The following is a 17,556-nucleotide window of genomic DNA, read 5'->3' as shown; positions in this document are numbered from 1 at the left end:
AATCTCGGCTCACTGCAACCTCCGCCTCCCGGGTTCAAGTGACTCTCCTACCTCAGCCTCCCAAGTAGCTGGGATTACAGGTACATGACAGCATGCCCAGCTAATTTTTGTATTTTTAATAGAGATGGGGTTTCACCATGTTGGCCAGGATGGTGTCAATCTCTTGACCTCGTGATCCGCCCACCTTGGCCTCCCAAAGTGCTGGGATTACAGGTGTAAGCCACTGCGCCTGGCCAACCTGAACACACTTTTAACTTAGTAGATTGATTATGTTGTGACATCAAGATTAAACCAAGTTATTATAATAAATGGATCCATTGAATTTTGAGCAAGTAATGTTTTGGTAAACCCAAACATTACGTAGAATGGGGGCTATTCTTTCCAAATATCAAACTTCATTTAACCAAATGCCTACTTTAGGTTAATTAAGCAAAATGTTGTGTGATAAAGGTAAACACCACTGGGTGTTTTTCTGGCCAGTTAGAATGCCTTTTGGTAAATAGCTGAAGCCTAGTTTGGTGAGCTAAATCATTATGTAGTTACCCAAATGGTAACTTCCATTTGGGGTCTTCTTTAAGCCGTGACCAAGCCAGGGAGCAGCTACAGCAGGAAAGTGTGCCACCTTCACCCCCTGCCCCAGCACCACTTAGTGGGGGCCACGGTTGGGGCATTATCCTAGGCACCTCTTCAGTGTCTTCATCAGAGTTCAGTGTCCATTGTGTCTCCTTTGCAAACAGCCCCAAAAAGAATTACCCAACATCTTCCTCTCAACTGGAGAACTGAATAGCAACATACCTGGCTTTTGCTTAATTTCATTTCCAGACCTCACTAGAGAAGAGGCCAAAGTGTTTAAACTTCATCCTGTGGGTGATGGAAAGTCTTTGAAGTATGTTAATCATCAGAGCAACATGCTAACACTTTGTATTTTGCTAAGATTGTTATTCTGGCAACAATGTGGAGGATAAATTATGGGCTACAGTGAAAACAGGCAGCCAGTCAGGAGAGAACTGTGAAAATTAGTGCAATGTCAGTTTGCCATACACATTAGGACAAAGTTTCTGGCCAGAAAACTGCACTCCCCTACCCCTGTCCCACAACAACCCTTCAGCAGGTTCACAGGCTACAAGGAATTTTACACAGACAAATGTTCCTAATCTGTACATAGATGCTTCCAGGCAGCAATGCTAGTTCTGGTTGTACTTATAAAACGTATGGAGCTCTATGAGGATGCCTTCCTTTTTATTGATTACTTTCAATTACACATTACCTGGATGGTCTTTTACCAAATATACCTTATGATTTAGATAAGTGCTTCTCTATCTATGGTTAAGGATGAGGTTTTGTGTTTTCTTTGTCCAATGTGTCACAGACTGAAACACTTGTCAAATATAATAATAATAATAATGATAAATTATTAGAAAAATAAAATGAAAAGCAAATAATACAAAATACAAACCCTTTTTCTAATTTTATTCAACGAACATAAAACAAGCCAAATTGCTCTCAAAGTTTCTGAATGCTTTCTCTCAATTTTTTTCACAGACCAGTAAGAGTTTGCAGACTGGGACAAATCCATAGATCATGCTGTGGGTAGCCCTGGTCCAGATGGGCATAGCAAGAGCTATAGAAGCCTGGGAAAATTGATAACCTCACCCTGGACTCCCCTAGTTCCCCATCTAAGAAGAGACTGAACAACGCTAGTACTAAAACCATTAGACAGAAGTGGTCAAAGTCCAGCTTTATATCACGAAACAAGTTTTACAACAAAGCAATATTTTTATTAGATTTGGGTCATTGGGGCGTTTCTCTCTTACATCACTTTGCTTTCAGCAACCACTGAGACCAATAGCTAAACATGTTAGCACTGATGAGCAATGCCAGAAAAAATATAATCAAACAAAGTGACTAAATTAATAATTTATAGGTTAACAACTATGTGAAAATATAAGGCATGTGGAATTAAATTAGAAAAAATGTAATCCAAATTAGAGTGTGTCTCAATTAAATTAGACTCTGTAACAGTGTTGTAACTTTAGTTAAAGCCAGTAGCACTACAGTGACCCTATCATCACTAATGGTAACTTGACTTGGAACATATGTGGTATATTTGAATCACTTCATAAGTGCTTATATGAATGCTTTACTTAAGCTTCAATGATAATAAGATTCTTCCCAGGTTTCTCTTTACAGTGTAATAATTATATTTATTGAGCATTTGTTCCACTTCAGAGACATCACCTCTTTAAATACATCTCCAACAACCCTGTAAGTATTATATTCTCCCATTTCAAAGATGAGAAAAGTTGACATTCAAAGAAGGTAAACACACGCTCTACTATATAGTTTCTGGATCACCAGCTTCAGCCAAGTTTTTGTCGAAAGGCTGGAGAGTATTTGGCTGGGATTGGTTTTTCAGCTTTGAATGGGAGGGAGATATGCTAGTCCTTGATCTTCACTGGGTAATAAAAGCCCTAGCAAGGTGCCACCATCCAGGGCAGCTCTATCTCTGTACCTATCAGCCTTTTTAAAAACTTTTTATTTTGAAATAATTTTACACTGATAGAATAGTTGCAAAAATAATAGAGAGTTCCCATATACCCTTTAGGGTATTAGTTTTAGTATAATACGAAAAAGAAGATCCATAATTATCTGAAATGTTAATTCCCCTAATGTTAACATCTTTTTTATTATTATTATACTTTAAGTTCTGGGATACATGTGCAGGATGTGCAGGTTTGTTACATAGGTATACATGTGCTATGGTGGTTTGCTGCACCCATCAACCCATCATCTAGGTTTTAAGCCCCACATGCATTAGGTATTTATCCTAATGCTCTCCCTCCCCTTGCCCCCTACCCCCTGACAGGCCATGGTGTGTGATGTTCCCCTCCCTGTGTCCATGTGTTCTCATTGTTCAACTCCCACTTATAAGTGAGAACATGCAGTGTTTGGTTTTCTGCTCCTGTGTTAGTTTGCCGAGAATGATGGTTTCCAGCTTCATCCATGTCCCTGCAAAGGACATGAACTCATTGTTTTTTGCAGCTGCATAGTATTCCATGGTGTATGTGTGCCATACTTTCTTTATCCAGTCTATCACTGATGGGCATTTGGGTTAGTTCCAAGTCTTTGCTATTGTGAATGGGTTAACATCTTATATGATCATAGAACCATTATCAAAACCAGGAAATTAACATTGCTACAATACTATTAATTAAGCTGCAGACCTTATTCGAATTTTGTCAGCTTTCCTATTAATGTCATTTTTCTTGTTCTGGGATCCAATCCATGAGCCCACATTTGCATTTAGTTTTTATGTCTCCTCAGGCTCCTCTAATCTGTGATAGTTTTTAAATCTGTCTTTGTCATTCATAATCTTGACATGTTTGAATAGTACTGGTCAGTTATATTATAAAATGTCTCTCAATTTCAATTTGCTGGACATTTTCTCCTGTTTCAATTTGAGGGAAGAATGCCATAGAGGTGATATGCCCTTCTCAGTGCATCATGTCAGGGAATATATGTTAATAATACGTCTTCTTATTGGTGATATTAACCTTCATAGCTTGATTAAGGTACTGTCTGACAGCTTTCTCCACTGTAAAGTTACTATTGTTTCCTTCATAATAATATTTATTTTAATAAATATTTATTTGAGGGGAGATGCTTGGCAATTATCCTGCCAGCCTTTTAACTTTGACATGTCATCTTATTAATTTCACGATTTATGACACTGACATCAGAGTCACTGCTTATGTAACTTTTCAGAAGAGGTGGTTGGAATAGACTATCAGAGAGTGCACCTACTCATTGTTGAGAAGAAAGAACAGCCACTAGAGGACTGAGGAGCAGAGAAACAAATTGAGAATGGCTCAACAGAGAAGAAATGAAGCCCTTCAGAACCCAAAAAAGAGACTATGAACTGTCTCCCACCCATTGTTCAATATCCCCCTTATTCCTTTTAGTAATTTAACCCCCACTCACCCTCAAGTTTTAGCAAGGCACGTGGCCTTCCAGCTAGAAACCACATTTCCTAGCTCAATGTAACCTTGTAACTAAGTTCTCAACAATGGAATGTGAGCAGGAAGTACTGGGTGCACTTCATTAAAACGAAGTTTCTTACTCTACATTCCGTTCTCCAACCATGATCCTAAAACAGTGCTTCTTAAATCAGTTCTGTACCTATTTGGCATTCTAGTGAATGGTCCCCTGAGACATTAACAGAATGATGTTTAAAATACACTTAAAGATAAAACAAATTATAAAGGAAACCAAACATAATGGAATACCATTATACAAATATGTTTAAAATAAATGTATGACATATTACTATATGTATTTCTTCATTGATATATTAATTACATAACAAAATCTAGCAAGGGGTTCTAACAACTAACATGGTTTTAAAGGAGTGCCGAGTATAAATGGTATCTTAAGATCTCTGCAATAAGTGTAATCTGCTGTAAAAATGCCTGTGGTGTCTATTGTTGACAAAGTCATCAGTCCTGCTAACGCTACTGTGGTTTGTTGCCTATAATTGAAGGACATGCTACATTTCTATTAGAGGTTTTCCTACCTAAATTCATAGACATTCCAAATACAGAAATCCCCAGATTAAGAATCCATGCCCTAGAGGATGTCTGGGCATGACGGAAGGAATCTGAGACCCTGGAGGACCCATGGAACGGAACTATCTGCCTGCCCTGGCCTCCCACCCCAGTGACCTCTAGACTGTTACTTAAAACGAGGGAATTTCTATATTGTTTGAACCACTTCATACATCTCTTTTTCTATGCATATCTCTTAGTTACAACAGCTTAGTAGTACTCTAACTCAAGGGTTCTGAAACTTTTTGGTCTCAGGACCCCTTTACGGTCTTGAAAATTATTCAGGATCCCAAAAAAACTTTGTATATGGGTTATATATATCAATATGTACCACATTAGAAGTTAAATCTGACTTTTTATTTTTTAATTCATTAAAAATGACAATAATAAAACTATTACATATTAACACAAATAACATTTTTATGAAAAATAGCTATACTTCCCAAAACAAAAAAAAATTAGTGAGAAGAATAGGCATTGTTTTACATTTGTTAAAATCTCTTTAGTGTTTGGTTTAATAGACGACAGCTGGATTCTCATATCTGCTTCTGCATTGAATATGTTTTACTATGTTGTTTTGATTGAAGTATATGAAGTATATGAAGAAAATCCAGCCTCACATATATATATATATAAAATATACATACATATATGTATGTATATTTTATATATACATATATGTATATGTGTATATATACATATATGTATATACATACATATAAAATATATATACCTATATAAAAATTATATATAAATATATTAAAAATTAGTGAGAAGAATAGGCATTGTTTTACATTTGTTAAAATCTCTTTAGTGTTTGGTTTAATAGACGACAGTTGGATTCTCATATCTGCTTCTGCATTCAATATGTTTTACTATGTTGTTTTGATTGAAGTATATGAAGAAAATCCAGCCTCACATATATATATATATATATACACACACACATATATATACATACATATATGTATGTATATATATGTGTGTGTGTGTGTGTGTACATATATATATATATATAGTGGAAAAAAGGTAGAGTATTTTGATAGCCATTTCAGATCATTATGGATCTTCTTTTTTATATTATACTAAAACTCAACAAGTAGTTGTTTTTTAAAAGTTAGTGTAATATGGAATCTAAAACTATACCAGTGAAATTTTTATACTCTGTTAACATTAAAATCTACTATTTTATCTTGCACTTTGAATGGATCTTTTACCCATGCACAATTTTGTGACATCATGAATTGGTCATGTGAAAAATATTAGTTCACTGAGTTATGTAGATAGTCCAGATATTAACACATTTCATTATGTAATATTTAAAATTCACATTGGTTAATATCACCATGGATCTCATCAAAAAAGTTTTAGTATTTGGGCAACAGTCAAGCTCAGGATGGTGGATACAAGTCTTTCAAAATTATAATTTTCACTTGAAAGCTCAAATGTTATCATTGGCAACAAATAGTGTCAGTTGTTTTCCTTGAAGTGACAAGCTTATTTGATTTTTGTAGAAATGTCTGTCAAATACCATAGCTTGTCTATCAGTAGTTCTTTCAAGTAAAAATGGTTTTCCATGAAAAAGCAACTAATTCAACTCACAGGTCAAACAATTGCCCAATTACTTTATATTGAGACAACCATCATACTTTGATATGCAGCAGAAGTACGCCCAGAAGTACGCAATTCAATTAATAATTTCTATTGCTTTATCAAAGACATTTGTAAATAAAATGATTATTGTCTGTAAGTGCACAGCAGTGAAGAATATAATCACTACTAGTACTTTTGGTGCCACTGCCTTGATTTGTGCTGAGGAACCAGCAATTTCACCTGTCATTGTTCTTGTACCATTGTTGCAAATGTCAATACACTGAAAAAGACAGATAAAATCTTGATATTATTGTGAAAATAGTTTGATCTGAGGAACATCCGAAAGAGTCTCAGAGACTCATAAGGGCCCAGGGATCTCACTTTGAGAACTGCTGCTCTAACTAATGTAACCCCCAGGACCTAAAGCAGGTGAGAAACTGGATGTGGACTGCTTCCGGAAAAGGGCCACAAAGTGACAAGTGAGTCAGTGTGACTGTTAATGCCCTAAACCATGACCTCAGGGCCAGACCAGGCCAATCCCTAGTGAGAGGTGACAGCATGCTGGCAGCCCTCGCAGCCCTCACTCGCTCTTGGTGCCTCCTCAGCCTCGGCGCTCAGTCTGGCCACGCTTGAGGAGCCCTTCAGCCCGCCGCTGCACTGTGGGAGCCCTTTCCTGGGATGGCCAAGGCCACAGCCAGCTCCCTCAGCCCACGCAGAAGTGTGGAGGGGGAGGCACGGGTGGGAACCGGGGCTGTGTGCAGCATTCGTGGGCCAGCTAGAGTTCCAGGTGGGCGTGGGCTTGGCGGCCCACACTCAGAGCAGCCCGCCGGCCCTGGGCAGTGAGGGGCTTAGCACCCGGGCCAGCAGCGGCGGAGGGTGCGCGCCGGGTCCGCCAGCAGTGCTGGCCCACTGGCACTGCGCTCGATTTCTCATGGGGCCTTAGCTGCCTCCCCACGGAGCAGGGCTCGAGACCTGCAGCCCGCCATGCCTGAGTCTACCCCTGCCCCCTGGGCTCCTGCGCGGCCTGAGCCTCCCTGATGAGTGCCGCCCCCTGCTTCATGGTGCCCGGTCCCATCGACCGCCCAAGGGCTGAGGAGTGTGGGCGAACAGTGCTGGACTGGCAGGCAGCTCCACCTGTGGCCCCAGTGCAGGATCCACTGGGTGAAGCCAGCTGGGCTCCAGAGTCTAGTAGGGACTTGGAGAACCTTTATGTCTAGCTAGGGGATTGTAAATACACCAATCAGCACTCTGTATCTAGCTCAAGGTTTGTAAACACACCAATTAGCACCCTGTGTCTAGCTCAGGGTTTGTGGATGCACCAATCGGCACTCTGTATCTAGCTAATCTGGTGGGGACTTAGAAAATCTTTATGTCTAGCTAAGGGATTGTGAATGCACCAATCGGCACTCTGTATCTAGCTCAAGATTTGTAAATGCACCAAACAGCACTCTGTGTCTAGCTCAGGGTTTGTAAATACACCAATCAGCATTCTGTATCTAGCTAATCTAGCGGGGAGGTGGAGAACTTTTGTGTCTAGCTCAGGGATTGTAAACGTACCAATTGGCACCCTGTCAAAATGGACCAATCAGCTCTCTGTAAAACAGACCAATCGGCTCTCTGTAAAATGGACCAATCAGCAGGATGTGGGTGGGGCCAGATAAGAGAATGCCGGAGCCAGCAATGGCAACCCGCTTGGGTCCCCTTCCGTGCTGTGGAAGCTTTGTTCTTTCGCTCTTTGCAATAAATCTTGCTACTGCTCACTCTTTGGTTCCACACCGCCTTTATGAGCTGTAACACTCACCACAAAGGTTTGCAGCTTCACTCCTGAAGCCAGCAAGACCATGAACCCACTGGGGGGAATGAACAACTCCAGAGGCGCGACCTTAAGAGCTGTAACACTCACCGCCAAGGTCTGCAGCTTCACTCCTGAGCCAGTGAGACCACGAGCCCACCAGAAAGAAGAAACTCCGAACACATCCAAACATCAGAAGGAACAAACTTCAGACACACCGCCTTTAAGAACTGTAACACTCACTGCAAAGGTCTGCAGCTTCACTCCTGAGCCAGCGACACCACGAGCCCACCAGAAGGAAGAAACTCCAAACACGTCCGAACATCAGAAGGAACAAACTCTGGACACACCGCCTTTAAGAACTGTAACACTCACCATGAAGGTCTGCAGCTTCACTCCTGAGCCAGCGAGACCACGAGCCCACCAGAAGGAAGAAACTCCGAACATCCATCGAAGACCCACACCGCCTTAAGAACTGTAACACTCACCAAAGGTCTGCAGCTTCACTCCTGAGCCAGCGAGCCACGAGCCCACCAGAAGGAAGAAACTCCAAACATCCGAAATCAGAAGGAACAAACTCGAACATCCGCCTTTAAGAACTGTAACACTCACATGAAGGTCTGCAGCTTCACTCCTGAGCCAGCGAGACCACGACCCACCAGAAGGAAGAAACTCCGAACACATCCAAACATCAGAAGGAACAAACTCCGGACACACCGCCTTTAAGAACTGTAACACTCACCATGAAGGTCTGCAGCTTCACTCCTGAGCCAGCGAGACCACGAGCCCACCAGAAGGAAGAAACTCCGAACACATCCGAACATCAGAAGGAACAAACTCCGAACATGCCGCCTTTAAGAACTGTAACACTCAACGCGAGGGTCCGCGGCTTCATTCTTCAAGTCAGTGAGACCAAGAACCCACCACTTCCGGACACACTAGGACGGCGGAAAACTTGATCCACTGGCTGCCCCTGAGCACGCCAGCACCTGGGCCTCATTAAACTCCCTGACTACTTGTGTCAAGGCATCATCGAGCCAGGAACAGTTCTTGAGTTTATAGTATGGAAATCTGGCCCTCATTTTTCTTATTGTTTTGTCCACATAGCATTCCCCCTACCCCACTTATTTGCCAAACTGCTCTGTTTTCTGAAAGTGCTCGCATCTCCACCTCTGTCCAGGTGTTTTTCAGTGGGATGATTATGGTTACAGCAAGAGCCAGCACTCAGCTGTAGCTAATCAGTGCAGAGGTGGTTCCCGAGGATCACGCTGTGTCCAAACACTTGGGATTGCAAATCGGTCAGTCTCCATCCAGGTGGCTGAAGATATAAGCTAGAAACCAGTTACTCCAACTTGTCATGCATCAGAATCACTTGGAGGGCTTGTTAAAATACAGACTCCTGGCCAGGCACGGTGGCTCATGCCTATAATCCCAGCACTTTGGGAGGCCAAGGCAGGCAGATCACCTGATGTCAGGAGTTCAAGACTCAGCCTGACTAACACGGAGAAACCCGGTCTCTATCAAAAATACAAAATTAGCTGGGCATGGTGGTGTGCACCTGTAATCCCAGCTACTCAGGAGGCTGAGGCAGGAGAATCACTTGAACCCAGGAGGCAGAGGTTGCCATGAGCCGAGGTCACGCCATTGCGCTCCAGCCTGGGCAACAAGAGCGAAACTCCGTCTCAAAAAAAAAAAAAACCAGACTGCTGGTCTCACTCCAGGTTTTTTGATTCAGTCAATCTGTGGTGGGGCCTGAGTTTCTTCATGTCTACTGATTTCCCAGGTGAAGTTAATGCTGCTGCCCTGGGGGCTACACTTTGAGATTGATGAGATTTGACAGTTCCAGAACTGTCAGGGCTCAAGGTCATGATTCCCATCACACAAATCTGGAGAGATACAGAGATGGAGATAGATAGCTACAAAGAGAGGGAGAGAAAAGAATGAGCCCTATATGCGAAGATGAGATTCACAGAGACTATCCTGGAAGTGTTCAAGGGCTGGATCCAGTGGTTTCTGAATCCCAACCCCATGCCCCTCCTTGGAGTAAATGAAATCCTCTGGATCTTTATAATAAAATTTGAGTTAAAGGTGACTTTCTGCCCCATTTAACCCAGAGTCTTTCTAACAGATACACCTTCACAGAATAAGCCCCAAAGAAATGGCTTTTCTTTGAATTTCTATTTGGAGTCATAAGTCAGGGCAATGGAAATTGAATGGATGGGGAGGCCTCACGAAGCCTCTCAGACACCTGGAGCCTCAGCCAAAAGCTGCATCAAAGTGGCTAGTTTGTGAAGATGACCCACAAATACCAACAGTGTTCCCAGCCACAACTCAGAGGAGAGTATAATGAATGGAGAGTTCGGCTCTGGGTGAGAAGGTACTGGTTTGAACCTGGCTTTACTTCTTGCTAGCTGTGTAATTGTGAGCCAATTACTTAAGCTCTCCGAGCTTTAGTTTCCTCATCTATAAGGCAGGGATGATGATACGATCTACCTTGTAACATCTGCTATGTTTTGAATATTTGTGTCCTCTCCAAAACTCATATGGTAAAACTTAATCACCAATGTGATAGCATTAAGAGGTGGGGCCATTAGGAGGTGTACAGTGAGGGGCAGAGCTTATGAATGACGTTAGTGTTCTTACAAAAGAAGTGCAAAGCAGCCGTTTGCCCCTTCTGCCATTTTTTCCCTTCCATCTCTTCCACTCTGTGAGGACACAGCATTCACATCCCCTCCAGTGGATCCAGCAGCAAGGTGCCATTTTGGAAGCAGACAGCAGTCTTCACCAGACACTGATGCTGAACTTGGATTTCTCAGCCTCCAGAACTGGGAGAGATAAATTTCTATTGTTTATAGATTAACCAGTCTCTGGTATTTTGTTATAGCAGCAGGAATTGACTAAGACAATTTCCTGTGAAAACTAAATGAGATATGTAGGGCAGTTTAGCACATCTGGCACCTGGTAAGCTCTTGGTAAATGTTGATTACAGCTATTATTGTCCCTGGTGTGTTCTAACTATGATCTTATATCTGCAGAATCAAATTTGTGAGTCTGGACCTTGTTGCTCGTTCTCTGGATTTGGCTTTTGTGCTTAATCTCTCCAGACTGCTTTTTTTTGTTTTGGTTTGGTTTTTTGAAATGGAGTCACCCAGGCTGGAATGGAGTGGTGCTACCTCGACTCACTACAACCTCTGCCTCCCAGGTTCAAGCGAATTTCCTGCCTCAGCCTCCCAAGTAGCTGGAATTACAGGTACCCGCCACCACGCCTGGCTAATTTTTTTGTATTTTTAGTAGAGATGGGGTTTCCCCATGTTGGCCACCCTGGTTTCAAACTCCTGACCTTAAGTGATCCACCCACCTTGGCCTCCCAAAGTGCTAGGATTATAGGCATGAGCCACTGTGCCCAGCTCAGGCTGTGTTATCTCATGTATAACTCTTTATCCCAGTTCATGCTCCAAGGGATCTAGCTGATAGTTTCACCAGGAGTTAATTCAGGATGCCAAACCACCATGGTTGCTAATTCCATCTGGGGTTGAGACTCTTTAAGGGAGGGTCCTAGCCCCCACCTTCTGGACATGATTTCCAAGGCAAAATAAGTCCTGGGAACCAAAAGGTAGAGCTCAGCAAGCTGGCATGAGTTAGCTCATGATGAAGTACAAAGATGATAGAGGAAAGGGGGCATTGGAAGAGTTCCCTGAGCCTAGGCTCAGGTGTTATTGTGGCTTCTCATGCAGCATCCATGGCTTCAGGTGTGGTCATCTTGGATCAGGTAAAGAGTCTGATAGGAGGATAGACTCCACTCCTGTCAGTTTAGACACTGACAGTGCCAGATATTGTCATCACCTGCCACTCAACCATACTGAAAATCCATATCTGACTTCAGTTTCTTGTTTTCAGCTTGCTAGGCCCTGTATTCCAAGAATCTAGGACACCCACACTTTCATATCTTAAACACCAGATCATAGGACCAACTCTTGCAGTAGGCCAATGTTGACATCCTAATAAGGGATGGATTAGTCCGTTTTCACTCTGCTAATAAAGACATACCCAAGACTGGGTAATTTATAAAAGAAAGAGGTTTAATTGACACAGTTCCACATGGCTGGGGAGGCCTCACAATCATGGTGAAAGACAAAGGAAGAACAAAAGGACATCTTACATGGCAGCAGGCAATAGAGCTTGTACAGGGGAACTCCTATTTATAAAACCATCAGGTCTCGTGAGACTCATTCACTACCACGAGAACAATGTAGGGGAAACCGGCCCTATGATTGAATTCTCTCCACCTGGACTTGCCCTTGACATGTGGCAGTTATTACAATTCAAGGTGAGATTTGGGTGGGGTCATAGCCAAACCATATCAAGGGGCAATGCAGAAATTTCTGTTAACTCAAGTTCTAAACCCTTTGGATATTTCCATCTATGACCTTCATCTCCATCACTCTCATAAATGGTAGACTTGGTAACCAATATCTCTATGTTCTCTGGAGCTCCTTGCCATAACTGAAATGTAACCCTCCTCCAGGAGCAGTATCTCCTTGACAACCTTCCCTAACTGATGTGCAGATCATCTTCCTCCTTTGAGGCTTTCCCATTCAGCCATTTATTCTGTGGTTTAAATTATTATCTATATGTTGATATCTACCCCATCTTTATTTCCATCCTATCTTTTCTTCTAGTCCCCAGACTTGTATTCCTAGCTGTCTTTGGAAATCCCTGAGGTTGTCCCATAGGCACCTTGAAATGAATTTCCAAACTAAAACCTCTATTAGCATCATTGTAAACTTATTTTTCCTCTTATGTTCTTTATTTCAATACATGGCCACATAGCAAAGAACTGAGCCCTGCTACTAACAACTAACACCAACTGACCAGCCAGATGAATGAACTTTCTTGGAAGTACATCCTCCAGCCCCAGTCAAAACTGGAGAAAACCACAGAACCAGCCAGCATCTTGATTGTAACTTCATGAGAGACTCTGAGCCAGAAGCATGCAGCTAAGCTGTTCCTCATCTCTAAGCCACAGGAACTGTCAGCTAACAATTTTTCTTTTTTGAGACGGAGTTTCGCTCTCGTTGCCCAGGCTGGAGTGCAATGGCATAATCTCGGCTCACCGCAACCTCCACCTCCCGGGTTCAAGTGATTCTCCTGCCTCAGCCTCCCGAGTAGCTGGAATTACAGGCATGTACTACCATGACCGGCTAATTTTCTATTTTTAGTAGAGATGGGGTTTCTCCATGTTGGTCAGGCTGATCTCAAACTCCTGACCTCAGGTGATCTGCCTGCCTCGGCCTCCCAAAGTACTGGGATTACAGGCGTGAGCCACGGCTTCTGGCCAGTTAACAAATTTTTATTGTCATTTTAAGCCATTAATTTTTGAGGTAATTTGCTACGCAGCAGGACACTGTGATAGTGGTGAAGATGAGACATAATATCACTGCCCTCATGAGGCTTATAGACAACCTATGCTCTAGTTATTCCCTCATTCATCAAACTATTAGCACCTTAACACAGTCTACTACTTCTCATCAAAAAATTTCCCAAAAAAAAAAATCAATGGGGAGGGATTATTCAATACTTCAGCCTCACAGCTCCTTGACCTCCTCAATTCTGTGATATGTGTCTTTTCTGTTTTAGCATCTCATTCCTGTGATCATGCTATGGTCTTGTCATGACTCATAACTGGGCCATCTATAAAATTTCCAACTCAAATATATATTTTTTTTTACCACAGTGACTAGTTTTCCCACTTGGTTATTTCCCTACTCTGATGTCCTTAAGAGACTCAAGCCTAAAAAGCCTTTTTTTACCCCAACCTACTAACCCCTTCCTGATCTTTTTTCTTTCTTTACTCAAGCCAGATCCCATAGTTCATCACATTAACCACCTTTCTGCCAATACTCTCACTTACCCTTCTGCTGTGTCCCCAGACTTGGATATTTTCCTGTCGATATAGCTGGAGCACACCTATCAGTGCCCCGCTTATATTACTCAGCATTTGCCTCAGTCCCCCAAAGACTGCTAAATACCTGCAACTCTCTTGCTGATATCTTTTTTCTGGTCATGGATGCAGGCTTAGCCAGAGCATGCAGGACAAGTCAGAAGTATTAAGGAGTTAATGCCCCTGGAAGCAGCCCTCAGCCAACAATGGATGAGGCATTATGGAAAGTACCGTATTCTGCAACCACAGTTGATTCTTACCATTGACCAGAAATTCTTCTACTTGTGGTGGTCCTCTTTGCTTTTCATTTTCCAGCCAAGGAATTCCCTCCCTCACAGGCCAGTGGGGACTCTTTTAAATACATTTTCCTATGCTTTTCCCCTGCCTAGAAAAAAATGAAAATTAAAAAAAAACTAAGAAACAGAACAGCATTTCTTGCCTCCTTTTCCTTGCCTCTTTTTCTCATCTATTTCAAGGAAAATTTGTCCATTCTCCTCCCTATCTTTCACCTGGATTCTGGATCCCATTTCCTCCCCTTTATTACTAGAGGTCTCAAATCGCCCTTAAACTGACATATGCAATGGAAACTTACCAATTGTCATATGAACTTACTTCCTTGCAGCATTTGATGTAGTTAATGACTCTTTTCTGAAACTATTTCCTCCTTGGTTTTTATGACATTCTTCCCTTATAATTGTCCTTCTACAGCTCTGAAAACCCCCATTCAGTGTTTCCACTAATCAGACAACTCTGACATTTCTCTTCGAAGCCCTACTTCCATCCCCATTGCTAGTATGCTAGTCCAGAATGCCACCATCTCAAACTGAGATTACTGAGTGATTCTTCTACCTGCCTTCTCTAGCCCACTTTGCCCTCCTGCCCAAATTGATTCTCTATCAGGTCAATGCCCCATTTAAAATCTATCAGTGAATTCTTATCGGTTGGGCCTGATGAATGACAAGGTTGGTAGAAGAAATAGGAGGTACTAAAACTGGTCCCTTCCCTAATTCAGCTCTGCATAGAAGATGTGAGATAAATTTCCACTGGGGAGTTGCTTCCTTGGAGAAATCTACCACAGTTGTGGTAGATTGAATACCACAACTTTTTAAATAATCCTATCTGACTTTCTAATGCAGCAGCAACAGAATTATCCTTTTGTCCTGCTATCTTACTCCCCTCTAAGCCCTAAGCCCTGCATATCAGCTGTACCTTTCTGACACTACTACCCCAAGATTGATATTTAACATTATGCTGTTTGTGTCTTTCAAGCCTGCAAGCAGGAATCATGTGCTACACACAAACATAAGTGCAAAAATAATAATGAAAGTTTATCTTTTTCCTTTGATTTTGGCCATAAGGAATCTCAGAATTAAATTTGTTTTTCAACTTAATAACTGTCTAAAGTCCCTATCTGTATTATCTATAAAATTTTGTTCTTATTTTCCATTTATGTCTTGTTCATAATGTATTTTCTGGATTTGCCCCCTGATGTATTAGTTCTCTATTGCTGCAAACCAATTTACCACAAGCTTAGAAGCTTAAAACAGCATACCTTTATTTTCTTTGTTTCTGTGGGTAAGGATTGTGGGTACAACCTAACTGGTTTTGCTAAAGTTCTCACAAAGCTGCAATGAGACCCTGAGCCAAACCAGTTAGATGTCATCCACACTGCTTTCCTTTCTGGAGCTCAATGTCAAGTCGGCCTTGACAGAATTTGGTTCTATATAGTTGTAGGACTGAGGTCTCCTCTTCCTTGCTGGCTGTCAACCAGAGGCTGCTGTCAGCTCCATGGAGATCTGCATGGTTCCTTGCCACATTCTCCCTCACACATGACAGCTTACCTCTTTAAAGCCAGAAGGAGAGCCTCTCTAGTCTGCAAAGACAGGCACTTTTTTTAATATAACATGATTATCCTATCACTATCCTATCACTTTTGCCATATAATGTAAACTAATCAAAAGAGTAACTATACCATTATATACACAGATCCTGCTCATACTCAAAGGGAGGGAATTAAACAGGGCATGTAAACGAAGGGGCAGGAATCTTAAAGGCCATCTTAGAATTCTGCCAACCGCACATAATATTAAGTTTTTATTATGTAAAATTTTTGCATAATTTGACTTTCTGAAATCTGTCTCAAATATCTTGGGAAATAAATTACATAGAAATTAAGAAAATATAATGCATCGTATGGTAGACTTATTCTAAAAATAGCCTGCCCTAATTATTCTCTTCCATATATCCATACCTCATGCAGTGTGACTTTGAAGCTCATCACAGAATTCTGAGATGGTTTTATGTCTTGCTTTGGCCAATAGGATGCATCTGAGGTGACAGTGTGAGAGTCCCAAGCCTAAGACTGACAAGGGTTTGCATGTTTCTGCACTCTTTATCTTGAAACCATACCACAGCTATGGTAATAAGCCCAGTTTTGCCTGCTGCAGAGTGACATACTGTATGGAGCAAAGACAAGGTCACATCTTGGCCAATCCTAGACCAGCCAGCCCCTAGCTGACCTACCAGCTGACCACAGACCACAGCCAAGACCAGCAAATCCTGTTCCCGATCAGCAGAACCTCCCTGTCATCCCATAAACTCATAAGAAGTAATAAATGTTAACTGTTTTAGGCTACTAAAATTGGGGTTTGTTACACAGCAAAAGCTAACTAACGTATGTGGGAAAATGCAATGAAGGACTTTATGTAGTGGAAGTAAAGCATCCTTAAAAGGTATAATTAATTCACGCCCTCAAATTTCTGTGTTTCATATCCTAAATCACTACTGATGATTGTAGAATGTTTTCAATCTGCGTATCTGAGTAATCTTCATTTGAAAGACTGATGTGTGACCTGAAGTCCTTTCTACAATGAATAGAGCAATAAAGAGATAGAGAAATCAAATAGCAAAATAAAGAAATTTGCTGTGCTGTTCTAGACACAGCTGCCCTAATAGAGAAATGTGCAGTTTCTACTTTCCTTGCAGTTTTTCAGTACAGAATTACTTTAAAATAAATCCCAATGAAAGCAGTAATCAATTATGTCAAGAAGAAAACAAAGTTTGATCTGAAAATACTAACAGAATCCAACATTTTAGAAATAAATTACCACGTCATGTCCTGTGGCAACATTGTATCAAATTGCTTAAAGATAAATTGTATAATCAACTCCTGAGTCTCTGCGTGTGGCTTATCCTTTTTGTAGATTATCAAAGGCAAACATTTAATTTCAGGTTTTTATTGCTCTTTTTCTCCACCTTTTTTTCCTTTATATTTTTCTGCTACCTTTCTTTCTACTGTCAGTCACAGTATGCTAAAAGAACAGAAATTTAGTGAACACAATGGTAATTCACTTACTCTGTATCATAGAAGAATAAGGTGTTCAATATAAGTAAATTTCAAAGTTAGCCTAAAAGTTATCCAAACACCTTTGCTAAAAAAACAAAAACAAACAAAAAAGAAACCTATGACCATTCTGGTATAAATATTTCTAAATGTATTTTATATTTATATTTTCCTTTCTTACTAAAGAGCGTTCTTCTTTCCTTAAATAAATCTTTGTTGTACAGCATGCTTTAACAGATTTAAAAGGATGAAAGGTGAATCAAAACAGTATTGCAACCTCAAG

This window comes from Nomascus leucogenys, chromosome 8, assembly GCF_006542625.1.
Source record: "Nomascus leucogenys isolate Asia chromosome 8, Asia_NLE_v1, whole genome shotgun sequence".
Lineage (NCBI taxonomy): Eukaryota > Metazoa > Chordata > Mammalia > Primates > Hylobatidae > Nomascus > Nomascus leucogenys.
Note: the sequence above shows the minus strand (reverse complement) of the source record.